Source organism: Pan paniscus, chromosome 7 (assembly GCF_029289425.2).
Source record: "Pan paniscus chromosome 7, NHGRI_mPanPan1-v2.0_pri, whole genome shotgun sequence".
Lineage (NCBI taxonomy): Eukaryota > Metazoa > Chordata > Mammalia > Primates > Hominidae > Pan > Pan paniscus.
In genome coordinates, this window is record NC_073256.2 from 96,882,901 (window position 1) to 96,898,419 (window position 15,519).

At 39.0% G+C, this 15,519-nt stretch overlaps 1 long non-coding RNA gene across 1 annotated transcript; it reads left to right on the forward strand.

Annotated features, from left to right (window-relative positions):
- The first annotated feature begins 3,294 nt into the window (after nt 1–3,294).
- LOC134730879 (uncharacterized) lies at nt 3,295–14,746 on the forward strand. The gene is made up of 4 exons (XR_010112870.1): nt 3,295–4,616; nt 8,999–9,101; nt 12,832–13,021; nt 13,803–14,746. It is a non-coding gene; the product is annotated as an uncharacterized LOC134730879 (long non-coding RNA).
- Nucleotides 14,747–15,519: the final 773 nt, after the last annotated feature.

Genomic DNA, 15,519 nt, shown 5'->3' on the forward strand with positions numbered 1-15,519 from the left:
ATCACAGCCAACATTTTCCCACAATTTCCCACATTTTAGCTACTTGTTTTTATACTACATACACAATACTTTTTTTTTGTTCAAAGGATTGGATGTAATGGATGAGGCAAAGGAAAAAAACCTGAATTTGATTTCAAATTTGTTTTCAAATTAGTGAGGCTGCGCTACAGTGCTACCAGATATGATCATGGAAAACCAAGGAGAGAAAAAGAAAAAGAAATGAAGACAGTCGACCCTCCATGTCTTTGGGTTCCACATTCCTGGATTCAACCAACCTCATATAAAAAATATTTGGAAAAAAACCCAAACAACAAAAATAACAACCCAATAATACAAGTAAAAAACAATGCAGGATAATAACTATTTACATAACATTTACATTGCATTCGGTATTAAAAGTAATCTAGAGGTGATTTAAAGTATGTAGGAGGATGTGTGTAGGTTATATGCAAATTCTATGTCATTTTACATAAAGGACTTCAGCACCCCAGAATTGTGGTATCTGAGGAGGGTCCTGCAATCAATCCCCCATGGATACTGACAGTAGAATTATCTGAGCCAGTGAAAGAAAGTCACTTCTTAAGATGGCTAATTAAAATCCTTGGACCTTTGGCTTAGAAAATGTTTTCATGTTTACATTTAAATACAAGAGGGTGTGGCTTTTCGGGAAATCCATTTAACTATAATGAATTAGTAGAGTGTAAGTCAGACTTAGAGATGCTGGGAAGCGACTTCATTTCTCAGCATCCAGTCTGTACCAGGAATAGATCACTTTCTTTTGATTCTTATGGAAGGATGACCTTTCTTGAGCCGCTCCAGGAATATTATGGGAAGAAGCTATGCATTTGTGTTTAATTGAAAAATAAGAAGGAGTTGAGATGTCAACAAAGCTATAATTAAACTCATTCATTTATTCATTTGACACGTTTGAGTTATAGTCAAGTCTAAAAGTGTGTGATAGATATTCAAACCTCCTTGAGGTCAGGGACCATATCAATGCATCTCAGCACTAGAAAGTGCTAGGAACACGTGTGAATGAAATGAATAAGGGCCTAGTGAAGGGAAAGGTGACTGTGGCTGCAATGTTTAGAGAAGCCTCATGGACAAAGTGCAATTTTAACTTGTTTTTCAACAGAGAGATAGTCTATATAAAAACTAAATAAGGGGAAGAGTTACAACTATTAAAAAATGTCTAAGTTAGATTTGCCTCCTAATCCAAATGTGGACAGAATGACTTTAAACAATTGATTCATTTATTTATTCGACCATTCATTTAGTACCCAGTATGTTCTAGGCATTGTGCCACACCCTGAGCATGGATTGTACAATAAAATATACACAGTCTCTGCCCTTGTGAAGCTTATAGTCTAGTGGGGAAGACAGACTAGAAACAAATAAATAGGTAAGTAACTGAATTTAAAACCAAAATCAAAACCAAAAAGGAAACCTAGGTTGCTCTAACAGAAAATATTGCAGAAGCTGGGTGCAGTGGCTCACGCCTGCAATTCCAGCACTTTGGGAGGCCGCGGTGGGCAGATCACCTGAGGTCAGGCATTTGAGACCAACCTGGCCAACATAGTGAAACCCCATCTCTACTAAAAATACAAAAAATTAGCCGGGCATGGTGGTGGGCACCTGTAATCCCAGCTACTTGGAAGGCTGAGGCAGGAGAATCTCTTGAACCCGGAAGGCGGAGGTTGCAGTGAGCCGAAATTGTGCCACTGCACTCCAGCCTGGCGAAAGAGTGAGACTCTGTCTCAGAAAAAGAAAAAAAAAATTGCAGAGATGACTGCTAATCAGGGACATCCTTTCTGGGGAATGACATTGAATTTGGATGAGAAGCAACCGAATATCCTAATAGCAGAGAATTTGACAAGGAGAGGAGAGTGTGGAAGTAGTTGATGTTCCAGGCAGAGCGAACAGCATGCAAAAGCACAAGACAGGAAATATTTTGGCTTTTTGGGGAAACGAATAGAGGACATTCAGCCCAATTTTTGAGCCTGACTTTGAATAAAAATGGGATATCTGAGTGGAGATCTAGAATAAGGAGGAAATTAACAGCCTAAAAAGGGGTGAAATGTCACTGGTAATATTCATTCTTTTGATAAATATGTATTCAGTCAGTCATTATTGTGGGCATTGCGGGGATAGTAGTCAGGAGCTTACATTTTAGAAGGGGAAGATAAAGCAGAAAACAAGTAACTCAATAAGGAATTTAATTTCAGATCATAATAGGTGCTATGAAGACAACACAATATCATGGGAATGACGGTGACTATTTTAAGTAGAAAAGTCAGAGAAGACTCCCAAGGAGGAGACACCAGCTGGGTAGCCTCAAGCAAGAGCATCTCAGGCAGAGTATGTGCAAAGGTCTTGAGATCTGCTGTTGTGTGCCCCTTTATCCAGTGTCACAAAGGCTGGCGATATTCTCAAGGTCCCCTATCTCGCATCACACAAGCATACCTCACTCCATTGTATCCAAAGGCACACACCACATCCGGGAAGCCAAGGTTGTCTCTGGCCTACACTGCACCTCTTCTCTCTCCTCGACTCTTGCCTCTTTTTTTTTTCCTGTTGCCCTATACAACTTATCTTCCTACCCAGCTACACTGCCAGCAGCACTTTCTCCTTCTTCAGGCGAGTATGGTAAAGTGCTGTGGGCTGTAAGTGGGAGGAACCCCCAACAGCCAAGAGCAGGAACCATGTGTGGACAAGAGGTCATAGCAGGAAATGGGTGTAGCATAGTTCACTGCTAAGCCTGAGATTCAGTTCAACCACCTGTCCACCAGTTTCCTGCTGTGGGGGCTCCGGGCCAGGTGCTCGCATGTTCCTCAACGTATGTGTGGATGTTCAAGCTGAGAAACTGAGCTCTAAATTTGGAAGCAAATGCATGGGTATCTATGTATAAGATGAGACAAAGTGGAGAATTAAACTCTCAAATTCAACCCTGAATTTTATCAAGTTGCTATTAAAGATGAAATGAGATGTTATCAAGTTGCTATTTAATGTGAAGCTATATAAAACATACATATATTTTTGTTATCAAATATACATATATTTATTATACAAGAATCAGATGCAACAAACATTGAGCACTGATTATATACCAAGTAATCTGCTTCGAAAACAGATTTAATTCTTACATTGGTCTTTCCCAATAAGTCTGATTTTACTCATTTTACCAGCAGGGGTGAAGGAACAGTTTGACACACTGATCACATACCAGAAAGTGGCCAAGGAAGGCCTTTGACCACAAATGCTGGGGTCATCTCACGAGCTACCGTTTGCCTTCTCAGCACATGACAGCAAGTTTGGAGGCAGCCTGGTGAGCAGCCAAGAGCAGCAGTGGTTACGCCTAGGGAAGAGCATGAGTTAGAACATCAGCATTACTTCTTTCCAGCCATGGGAGCTTGGGCTGGTAACTTCACCTTCCCAAGCCTCAGTCTCCTGATCTCTAAAATGAGAATAATCATAAAATGGGCCTCAAAGAATTGTTAAAGGATTGAATGAACTTCTTATGTCATGCCTGGCATATTTGGCACTCAATAAATGGGAGCTACCTATCATCTCAGAGGAGAGTGCTTAGCCCTTAAGTTGCTCTTTTTAAGCTCGGGCACATTCACTCACTCATTGTATCCTCCCAGATTGGAAGGGTTGGGCACAAGAGGAGCTCCCCAAGACAGGTGCTCCCTGGTCTCTAGCCCTCTTTATGGAGAACTAGTGCACCCAGTACCTCCTTAAGACAAATACTCCCCACCACCCAGCCTCTTGTCTGGCACCGGAGCAGAATTGTCAGGGAGTGTGAGTAAGCAGCCGGCAAGAACCCTCACTGTCTCGAGGCATATCCACACCTGAAATCTCTTATCAGAGAACATTGAGGTTTACTGCAACTGAAGGGCCTTGTGCTGGTATCAGAGTGCTGCCTTTCTAACATAATCACTTCTCTCTTGTACCTTCTAGATGTCTAAGTAGGAAGATCTTCATAAATATTTTGCACACCATGTTAGAACCTTTAAATCTGTTTGAACTGGATTCTTGTTAGGAAGAAATTCATTTCTAATTTAATTTTAATTTTTTTGGCATGTTTACTCCATCAAACAGTTATTCTGCCTAACAAATTGTGTAAAAAAAAAAAAGTTAAAAATAAGGGAGTCACATGACCTTTGAAGTTAGAAAATAAATCAGAGAATAAAAAGGGGAATGAATTGTTCTAAGTATATCAGAAAGGCTTTATGTATTCAGAAACTCATTTACTTTTCTCCAAATCAATATGCAGTGCTCAGCACAGAGAACTATCAGAGAACTATTGAATATAAAGCACAGACGATAACAGCAGTGATTACAACATGCAATTGTGCAGCTGTGATATCATCCCCTCCCCCTCCACTGGGTCCTCTCCATCAGATTGGTTGCTATGTTAATATTTTAGGCTTAAAGGACCAGAATTAATTCATTCAGTCTTATCTCTGATGCGCTGGTTTTCTGTCAAAAATTCCTGACAGAATTAACAGTCAAAATGAAGCAGGATAATTGGAGACGGAGCCATGCAGCCGATCATGCCATCCTTGGAATTATTGGGCACACCATCATCTCTTGCTTGGATTCAGGATCTTGGCGTGAGGTGATCCCTCTTCCCTATTCTACAGAGCGACAATTTTGAGCTATAAATAGACCACCCCATGGTGGTTTTCTATGAATGATGAATATGGAGTATGATCTTCCTTTGTTTTGATGAACAACTACTACTACAACAATCAGACGAAATCTAGCAGGCAGCTGGATGAGGTGTTGCAAAGCCCCTAAAAGTGACAAAGTTTGAGTTAAAGATATATAGGCTGATTATCTTACAGCTTCTTATTTCACATGATAATGAAGTAGTTTTCTATTAACAGAGAGGTCCTATGACATAGATAAGATACTCCAGAGGATTTTCCAGTTATTTGACCTTACAGTAAAATAGAGAAGTGTTTGGGGCAAGACAACAGAAAACTGACAGCTGGAATGAGAATGTGAAATTTACAGCTTTTTCATACCTAGTTCCATCTCTGCCCCTCCCCCAGTCCATCCCCTCGGATGTTTTCTTTCTTAAATAGGAACGTGGAGAAACGGAGGAGGGAAAGAATTATACAAGTGTCTGGCTGCCAATAAAGACAGCACCTACTTCATGGTCAGAAATGATTAATCTTTATGACCGTTCTTATCACCATTTACTCAGGAACAGTTCAGAAGTCAGTCATGTGGTGGTGAGCAACGATAATCTTTCTAATCCAGATTTTCTACTTCTGCCTTTTAATCCCTGGTTGGTTACTCCAATCTAGATTTCTTCCCTCTAAGAAATTTGCTAAAGTCCCCAAAAGATTTCCGGAGGGAAAAAATGCTGCCAAAGATCATTCTGGAATTTCAGGTATGATCACTGTGTAGATGAGGGTGTTTTTGAACTTGGGTAGGCCGCCCAATGGAACAATTCCCTGTACCTCAAGAACAGCTTTCTGAGTTTGGCTAAGGAGGCCAGTAGTTAGGTATCAGCAGGATCTTGGAAGAGGTGGTAAGCTGGAGGAGGAGGAAGGTGAGGAGCAGATGAAATTGAAGAAATGAGATATCTCCCTTGATTATTTCTTCATAAGTCAGCAGAAGTTGGTTAGCAAGGAGGGAGGGAAATATTTGGTATGTTATTAACAAAGCTGCTGTAATAAATTATGAAACAGGCTGTGGCAAAAGGCCTGTGAAATACACCATGTACCCTTATCAAGATGGCTTCCCTTTGCCCTAGGAAATTGCTTATGATTAAGATGTTGGGTAATACCTGTGTCTTACAGCACCCATTACAGATTTGCAAATGCCTCATCACTGTCACTAGGCACCAAACATCATCTTCTCTGATTTGCAGCTTTACTGGCAGTGACCAACATAAATAATTAAATAATTAAATATGCACATAAATCTTTTCTCCAATCACTTGTCTAAAATTTTCACTTTTCTAAAGAGTAGAGAAGATTAATTTTTAATGTTATTAAATTAGTTAGGATAAAACCTAAGAATAGGCACATTTGAACATTTGAAAGAATGATCTTGCTCTCATTATGAGAGTGACATCTAAGCCCCCCTGCTACACCCACCTTATTCAGCTGTTACTAAAACTTCAGAGGGAAAATAATTCATTAAATTAAAGGACTAAGTATTGAAAGGCCTTACTTGAATTGTTGGCTAATATGACCAACTAAACTTAATTAGAAATATGGTCAAAAATAGCATATACTTTCCAACTCTGTTATCCACAGAAAGGAAAGGGAGGTGAGATGTAGCTAACATTGTAATGTTTGCACGATTCTAAAAATAATTTTTATTGGATTAAAAAAATACATTATATACATTTTCACAGCAGGAATTGGAGGTTGAGTCAGACGTGAATGAAAGATCTCATTCCGGTCCTTTGCACTTACTATGATAACTTTTAATTGTAGGACCACCAGCCTACTATAGCCTCTTAGCTTGGCTCTGGAAAAAAGTCATGAGCAGTGTGTGTGTGTGAGTGTGTGTGTATGTGTGTGAGAGAGAGAGAAAGAGAGAAAGTGAGATCACTTGGAATCATTTTGAAATATAATTTCCCCGTACTATTTCCTATCATAATGACATGTAACATTGTATAAATGGTGAACAGTGAGTTTATTTTATTAAGTGTGGTTTAAAGTATTTTAACTAATAGCAACAACCATAGCAAAGAAGATAATGTTTCGATTCTGGTCCTCCTTAATACCCATCTTTAAAATATTTTCTTTAAGAAATATTTAAGAATATTTTCTTTTTCTAGAACTGCAGCACCAGTATCAATACAACGGTGGGTTCTTTGATCTTTTTGTTAAAAATTTTTTTTTAATGAAACCGGTAAGAAAGATGTAGATATTATCAAAAACACATTACTAGAGCAATATTGAATTTCTGTATAAAGAAATTTAAGTATGTAATAATAGACCACTCATTTTATAAAATACTTAATTCTATAAAATTATAGTCAAGATGATTTGATTAATCCACTAAGTTTTGTTCAAATTGAATTTGACTAGATCTTACTTAGGAAAACTGACTTCTATTGAGACCAAATTGCTGCAAACTGAATCATTGTGTGTTCGAAGTATGCGAATCTCCCAGGTGAGACTCAGGATGGCAACACAGGCATCTAGAAGCAATTTAAGAAGTGATTAAAGCCCAAGGGCATAGTGAAGGAAAAGAAAACAAATAACAAAGCAATGGCTGCATAGCACGTGTTATTGTTAAGTCCATCAAAGGTAATTATGAAAAATACCTTAGACAAGGGATTGATGATCTCTTCTTAGAATGAATACTTTTAGTAAAACATCTTTAAAATATCTCTGTTTTAAAATTTTTGTATATAGATCTATCAGAGATCTCTCTTTTTAAACTAAAGGGAGACACAATGAAAAGTTTGGAGATCAGTTGTTCAAAAAGTTTAAGATTAGCCAGGCACGGTGGCTTACGCCTGTAATCCCAGCACTTTGGGAGGCCAAGGCAGGTGGATCACCAGGTCAGGAGATCGAGACCATCCTGGCTAACACGGTGAAACCCCATCTCTACTAAAAATACAAAAAAATTAGCCGGGCATGGTGGCAGGCACCTGTAGTCCCAGCTACTCGGGAGGCTGAGGCAGGAGAATGACGTGAACCCCGGTGGCGGAGCTTGCAGTGAGTGGAGATCATGCCACTGCACTCCAGCCTGGGCGACAGAGTGAGACTCCGTCTCAAAAAAAAAAAAAGAAAAAAAGTTTAAGATTAGAGTTATTTAACCTGATGATGTCTAAAAGCACACCTTTGCCTCTCCCAGTGAAGCAAACGTTGAAGGAAAAAAAAAATCCTAAAGAATGAAAAAGAAACTTGAAGCAAAGTATATGATCCACAATTTGGTGTACAATGTCATTCACAGCAGTCTTACTGATATGACTTCTGGAGCTGATTTTTTTCATGTGTGAGCGTTTACCATTTTATGTTTAAGTTTATATCAGTTTTTCAAATTACCTTTAAACTGTTAGGCCTGTAAAAAAAAAAGAATTAATTCTGAAGGGAAATAAAATTATCATGCAGGTCATTTAGCTTAAGATAAAAGTCATTTCATTGTATGCCCCAAGTCTTACTCAAAGAAAGTCTGTGAGTTCTTTTCAAGGCTCAGGAATAGAATCCCAACTAAGCAGGGGGAACTCTTACTGTAATTTTAACTACCTGTATTCAATAGTCATGGTGATTTTGATTTGCTTTTCTTTTACTAATTTTTTTTCCTGTTCCATGGTTTCCATGGTGAATTCCTATAATACAGGTAGACTAATCCTATCTTCCTTTGAGTCAAACAGTTCCAGAGGTGATGTATCACAGTGGGCCCTGTGAAATCCAATCAAAGCAGGGAGAGGCTAGTTTCTAGTTTCAGAAAAGAAATTTACTCTCAGACAATATATAAGCTTCCAATAATTAGAAAGGAAAATCAGGTTAAAAGATTTAATGAGTTTTTATTTTCATAATTAGTCACATCATTTTGTTAAAAGGGAAAAAAAACAGGCTTCAATGAGCCTTCTGTACCATAATAACAGATTTGCATGGTGTGTTGCAGTTTACAAAGCTTTCTTACATCTAATTGCATTCTAATTTATATGGTGTCTGTTTACTTTTCTGTCAGATTTTAGAACTCTGTTGTGATCACTCATAATCTGAAACTTGAAGCTATAAAGATGGCTAGGCAATAGCAGATAAATTGTCTTGAATACAATATAACAGAGAATGATAATGACAGCCCTGGAAGATGCTTGTTAATATATGATTCCACCTCTAGCATGATCTCAGAGCCCGGGCTTCAGAGATAACATTGATGTGAGACTCTACTGGACTTAATTTGATTTTTAAAATTATTATTCAAAATCACTTCCTAGGAGACAGTATTATTAAAGTTTAGTTTTTAAAACCATTTCATCTCTACCACTATTGCTTTTAAACTTTTCTAGATTGCATTCTTACAGAAAAGCCTCTTTGCAGTCAACATCCACAGAAACGAAATAGAAGCAATTGATCTGCAAGGACCTGCCTTTGAAATATTGACACATTGAGGTAAAATCAAATGCTTCACATTGTGAAAATAGCTAACGCTCTTGTTTGTGAAATTCAAATAAGCATTTCCTCATCATTTGCATAGATCCAGTTTCGCTTCCTAATTTCCATACTGCCACCTGGATGCATTCAGGCTGTTCTGTGACACAGTTGAACTAGTTTAGAAGGTTCCTCCTTTGTCTCTGGGCTCCTTTTCTTTTATTCCCCTAGGACTCTTTGCTGCAAATGATTTTATCTGAAGCTATGTCTGAACAAAAATAGACAAATGGAGAACTGAGGCAATTATACTATTAATTCAAGCAGAGAAAAAAGCACTTCGCCTGAGTTATCTGGCATTTCCTGGCAAAAATCTTTTTCTATGTCAATGATCTAGAAGATTGCCTAACTTCTTTTCTTCAGGGGTGTAGATGTGGCCTATGTCACATGGCTCTCATTGCCTCATTTCCTGCTGCTTCAGACTGTGTCTATTCTAGGAAGGCTGACACATGATGAGAAGAGTCAGTGGTTCTGAGGTACAGTACTTAAGATAACCCTGTGAAGGCTGAGATTGACACACACACACACACACACACACACACATATATATATATATATATATTTTTTTTTTTTTTTGAGACAGAGTTGCCCTCTGTTGCCCAGGCTGGAGTGCAGTGGTGCAATCTCAGCTCACTGCAACCTCTGCTTCCTGAGTTCAAGCAATTCCCTTGCTTCAGCCTCACAAGTAGCTGGGATTCCAGGCATGAGCCACCACACCCGGCTAGTTTTTGTATTTTTAGTAGAGACAGGGTTTCACCATGTTGGCCAGGCTGGTCTCGAACTCCTGACCCCAGGTGATCCACCTGCCTCGGCCTCCCAAAGTGTTGGGATTAACAGGTGTTAGCCACTGCACCTGGCCTGGACCAATACTTTTATTCATTCTTTTACTCACTGAGTGCCTGCTCTGTGCTAGGTCTTGGAGATACAAAGATGACAATGTCTTGGCACTTGTACTAGCAGTTTAATACACATTAAGAAGTAGTTACAACACCATACAATAAGTCTGAACAATGATTCCATTGAGGGGAAAAGCGTATACCCTCTAAAAGATTTAAAGTAATAGAAGCAGAGCCACAAAGGCAATTCTCCACGAATGCACTTCTTCTGTGTTATCTTGTTTGCTTTCCCCTACAATCCCTTAAAAATGACATAAGCCAGTTTCACTGGAGATTCATTTACTATTTCTTAAGGATACTCAGTCTCTGAGAGTTGTGGGGTGGACACTTTCAACAGACCATGGTTTGGCAGAGGTTTGTCATGCCTTTTTGCCAAGGGCTCACCCTGGCAGATGGCAACAGCTGTTTGTGATTGTCAAGAAAGTGCAGGAGGAGCCCTGCAAAAATGTCCTTTTTATTACACCATTGACTTCTTTCCTGAGAGTGGTTTTTCACTGTATCAGTGCATAATTGATTTTGCTAACGCATTTACTCTAATCATACAAAAACCTAATTACTCTATGTAATGAATCATTAACAATTTCCTTAAATTCATTTCAGTGTTTGCATGCTGGTATTCAATTTATGCTAATAAACCTAAATATTCATGTCTTTAAGTCAGAGATTGCAGACTATGCTAAAAAATTTGTTTTACTAAATGTACATTTTAAATCTGCATTTTATAAAATACTGAGGTGTAAACTCTGCAAGATTATTTTGAAATACACAGCATTCAAATTTTCTATTTACTTTTTAAGCAGAGTTCTTTTTATCTCCTTCACACTCCGAATTCACTTAGCTACAACAAAATGACACATGGTCATGTTTAACTTAAGAGCATTAATTGGTGTTTGGTAATGAAAGATCAAAGTGACTGATGTCAAACTTTTTCACTTTGATTTATTCACATTGAGATTCAGTCTTTGATTCATTTGCTGAAATAGATATTAGGAATAAGTACCTTATTTTTATTACTAATGAGTACCTTATTTTATTATTTTAATCAAAGAAGAGGAAATTAAACCTTGCATTCTAGCCATAAAAATATATCACGATAAAATCAGATTTTTTTACAGTACTGCCATTATTATTATTACCTTATTATTAAACACATACTATGCACTTAAGTGTCCATTTACTCTGATAAGTGCTTAATGTTCACCAATTCATTTAATCATCTTCTAAGCCTATGAGGTCAGTACTATTATTATCCTCATTTTATAGACAAGAAACAGATTTAGAGGGCTGGGCACCATGGCTCACACCTGTAATCCCAGCACTTTGAGAGGCCGAGGTGGGCAGATCACCTGAGGTCAGGAGTTCGAGACCAGCTGGCCAACATGGTGAAACCCTGTCTCTACTAAAAATACAAAAATTAGCCGGGTGTGGTGGTTCACGCCTGTCATCCCAGCTACTTGGGAGGCTGAGGTAGGAGAATAGCTTGAACCCAGGAGGCAGAGGTTGCAGTGAGCCGAGATGGCACCACTGCACTCCAGCCTGGGCAACAGAACAAGAGTCCATCTCAAAAAAAAGGAAAAGAAAAGAAAAAAGAAAAAAAAAGAACAGATTTAGAGAAGTGAAGCAACTTGCCCAAGGTTACACAGTGTTGCACAGTGGTTCTCAACTAGGCGTGATTTTTGCCTCCCTAGGGACACTTGACCATGTCTAGAGATATTTTTTCTTGTCACAACTGGACAGGGGGCAGCTGACATGTAGTCAGTAAAGTCCAGGGGTGCTGGTTAACATCCTACAAGGCACATGCCAGTCCCCATGACAAATAATTATCTAGTCCAAAATGTCAGTAGCGTTGTGGTAGAGAAACCTTGGTGTAGCAGCTGTGTGTGATGCCCATGTCACAGCTTCTTGGGCTACTGACTTCTGAGCAGCTGTGGTGGGCAGCTGTGATGGACAGCTGTGGTGACAGTGGCATGCAATTACTAGTGTCTCACTTCAAGCACATGTGGTAGTTGCTCTTTGCTTTTCTGCCTTAGGGCTTTCTCTGAAACACCTGTGCAGGTGTAACTTGGGATTGTGCTGGTGTTATCATCTGGGGGGAACCTTCAACCAGGGTTCAACTTCCCTGTTATTTGATGGGACCATTCCAAGGGCATTCTTCACAATTCCTCTGTGTGTCCCCAGAGGGATTGAGTCTCAATTGCCTACAGTGGTAACTGGCTGGTACAGCAGGCCCTTATTCACCCTGCCTTCTCCCACTGGTTGAGGGTTGCCTGGAGTTGTTAACACCTCTGAAATTTCAGGCTGTGTTGTTACTGAGCTTTAAAGAAAGCTTTGTGGCAGAGAAACAGAAACATCATCACGTGAGCTTGAGGTGGGATTCCGGTAACTACACTGCAGACTTTGAACTGTCAGCAATAGCTGGCTGAAATCAATAACACACATCAGTTTTTATCACTTCCTTGTCTTACTCCTCATATTCTTTTTCCTAGCCTTGCCTCCCTTATAAACCACCTGTACCCAAGCCCTTATTTTAAGCTGTGCTTTCAAAGGAACTCAAACCAAGACATTAAGCTAGTAAGTCTGCTATATTATATTGCAAATCCAATGAAACAGAACCAAAGGCTGAGTTTCAGTCCATTCTCATCCTTTGGCTGAGGATTCCCTCTACAGTGTGAATTCCGTACTCAATGATTTCATATTGATTTTTCAGGACTCTAAATTCTCTCACCTCTGTATCTTTTTCGAAACCCAATTATGCATCTTTAATGATCAAATCATTCTTTTTTTTTTTTCTTATGCAGGAGCCATATTGGATTGTGAAAGGAACTCAGTTGACCTGGCCTATTGCAGATTTATTCTGAGAATTTCAATTCAGTCTTTGCTGCTGTTTGGAAATCTTTCATGAATCTTTTAATAACTTCCTTACATACTTCTTGTTCCATTAAAGCCCCAAACTTGGCTTTGTCAGCTCTCTTTCTTCATAATCTTTAGGTAACATTTGATATCTTCATCATGAATTTTTTTTTCAACTTCCATGATTATATCACATTTACTACTCCTTCGATCTCTCTCTGACAGCTCTTTGTTTTCTTTAATCTCCTAATATCTGATTTTCCTCCTCCCTGCAATCTGAGGCTAAGACTCATCATGGGTCCTTTTTCTATAACCACTCCCTGGGGAGCTCATTCACTTCCATATGGATGACATCTAAATTTCTCTTTCCAGCTCTGAGATATCCCTTAGGGCTCAGGGTCATTCTTCACTGCCTATCCAATTACTAATAAGGAAGCCACAGTATCTTTGAGTAGCATTTTGCAGTTTAATATAATCTCTCTAAAAATGGAGTTTAAATTCATCTCTGACCCTCAAACTAGTCTCTCTTACCTGTCATACCACTGAATAGCTAGAAACGAGGAATCATCTTAAATTCTGTTCTCTTCTTCATTGCATTGTTGGCTGCACACCCAGCATCCCTTACCCCTTTCCTCTTCTCTTAAACTCCAGTTTTGGTACAGTATCCAAATCCTCCCCTAGGCAACCCATGTGGCTCAGAAGTCAAACTCTCTCCCAAGCCCAAGAAGGCACTAGAATGTTCCAAGGAGAATCCTCTTTCCTCATGTCACATTGCTTTAGTAATTGGCATACAAAGCAGTTAATGTCCCTGAGATTCAAGAAAAGATTTATTAGTGATTCTAGGGAAATTCTTTATTGCATTTCTGAAAGAGCTTTCAGGAGTAATTCTTTCTCTATGTTTTTTCTTGCTTTTTCTCAGGACGTGTTCATGTGTGGATGTGATGGAACTGAGGTCGCTAGGTTCATGCTACCTGGAACATGAGACGACAAATAGAGGAGCACTGAGTCAAATGAATCTCGGAGAAATGGAGCTGGAAGAAAACTGGAGTAAGCTTGTCCCTGAAAGGGCACTACATTTGGATATCCAGCAGTGGGACTCAATATTTTTCCTTGTTGTTTAATCTCATTTCTGTTACTCGCAGCCAAAGGCTCTTAATGAGAAAATGGCTCTACCTAGTTTTCTGAACATTGCCTCAGTCTCTCCACTCTTCCCTATTACAACGGTCATCTCTTTAATTCACATCCAATAACTGATAGTCTCTTGACTAATCTACATCCTCTCATTCTCTCCTAATTCACCTTTCATACTGTTGCCAGGTGACTTTTCCTAAAAGACAACTTTCATGATGTCACTCTACTTCATAAATTCTTATAATGGTTTCTTTTTGCTTTTAGTCCAAACTCCTCAGGTTCGTTTTCAAGGCTTTTCATAATTGAATTTCTTTTATATACCTAAGATGATTTCTCTGTGTTCCGAAATGTACAATTGACAGTCCTTCCTCCTGATGTTCTCTCAAGTAGGAAATATTTCCTCTATGTAAATTCAGTATAGCTTTTAGTCTCTATTCAAGTTCTACCTTCTTCATAAACTTCTCCTGAATAGAATCAGCCTATAACCATTTAAACTGTCTTTATTAGGTGCACACTATGTGCCAGGTACTCAACAAGGCAGTGGAACTATGAAGACAGATAATCACAGTCCCTCTTGCCTCTGGGAGCAGGCAGTTGAATGCAATGCTTTTTAAAGTTTTAAGTAACGTGGTCATGCAAAATCTTATAGATATAAATTTGAATGTATAGAGTTTAATTACCAAGCTAGTGAGACTTAATGTTTCAATTAATAAAAAGTTTGGAATCAAGGTATATAGATAAGTATAGTGGTCTTATATTTAGCCTCAAACTGAAATTTATGTCTTATTTTATTATGGTTACTTAATATTTTAAAAGACTATGATTCATCGGGCATGGTGGCTCACGCCTATAATCCCAGCACTTTGGGATACCGAGGTGGGTGGATCATGAGGTCAGTAGTTCGGGACCAGCCTGACCAACATGGTGAAATCCCATCTCCACTAAAAATACAAAAATTAGCGGGGTAGGCATGGTGGTGGGCACCATATATCCAACATTATGGTACAGTCATTTGTTGCATAACAACATCTCAGTCAATCATGGACTGCATATACAAGGAATGTACCATAAGATTATAATACTGTAACTTTACTTTATCTTTTCAATGCCTGTAATCCCAGCTACTCAGGAGGCTGAGGCAGGAGAATTGCTTGAACCCAGGAGGCGGAGGTTGCAGTGAGCTGAGATCGCGCCATTGCACTCCAGCCTGGGCAACAGAGCCAGATTCTGTCTAAAAAAAAAAATGGACTATGATTCATAGAGTCAAATAGTTACAAATATTAACAATCTCAGAATTTTATTTTATTTTATTTTATTTATTTATTTATTTTTTTGAGATGGAGTCTCGTTCTGTCACTCAGGCTGGATTTCAGCTCACTGCAACCTCCAGCTCCTGGGTTCAAGCAATTCTTCCACCTCAGCCTCCCGAGTAGCTGGGATTACAGGCACGTGCCACTGCCCCCATGCCCGGCTAGTTTTTGTATTTTTGTAGAGACGGGGTTTCA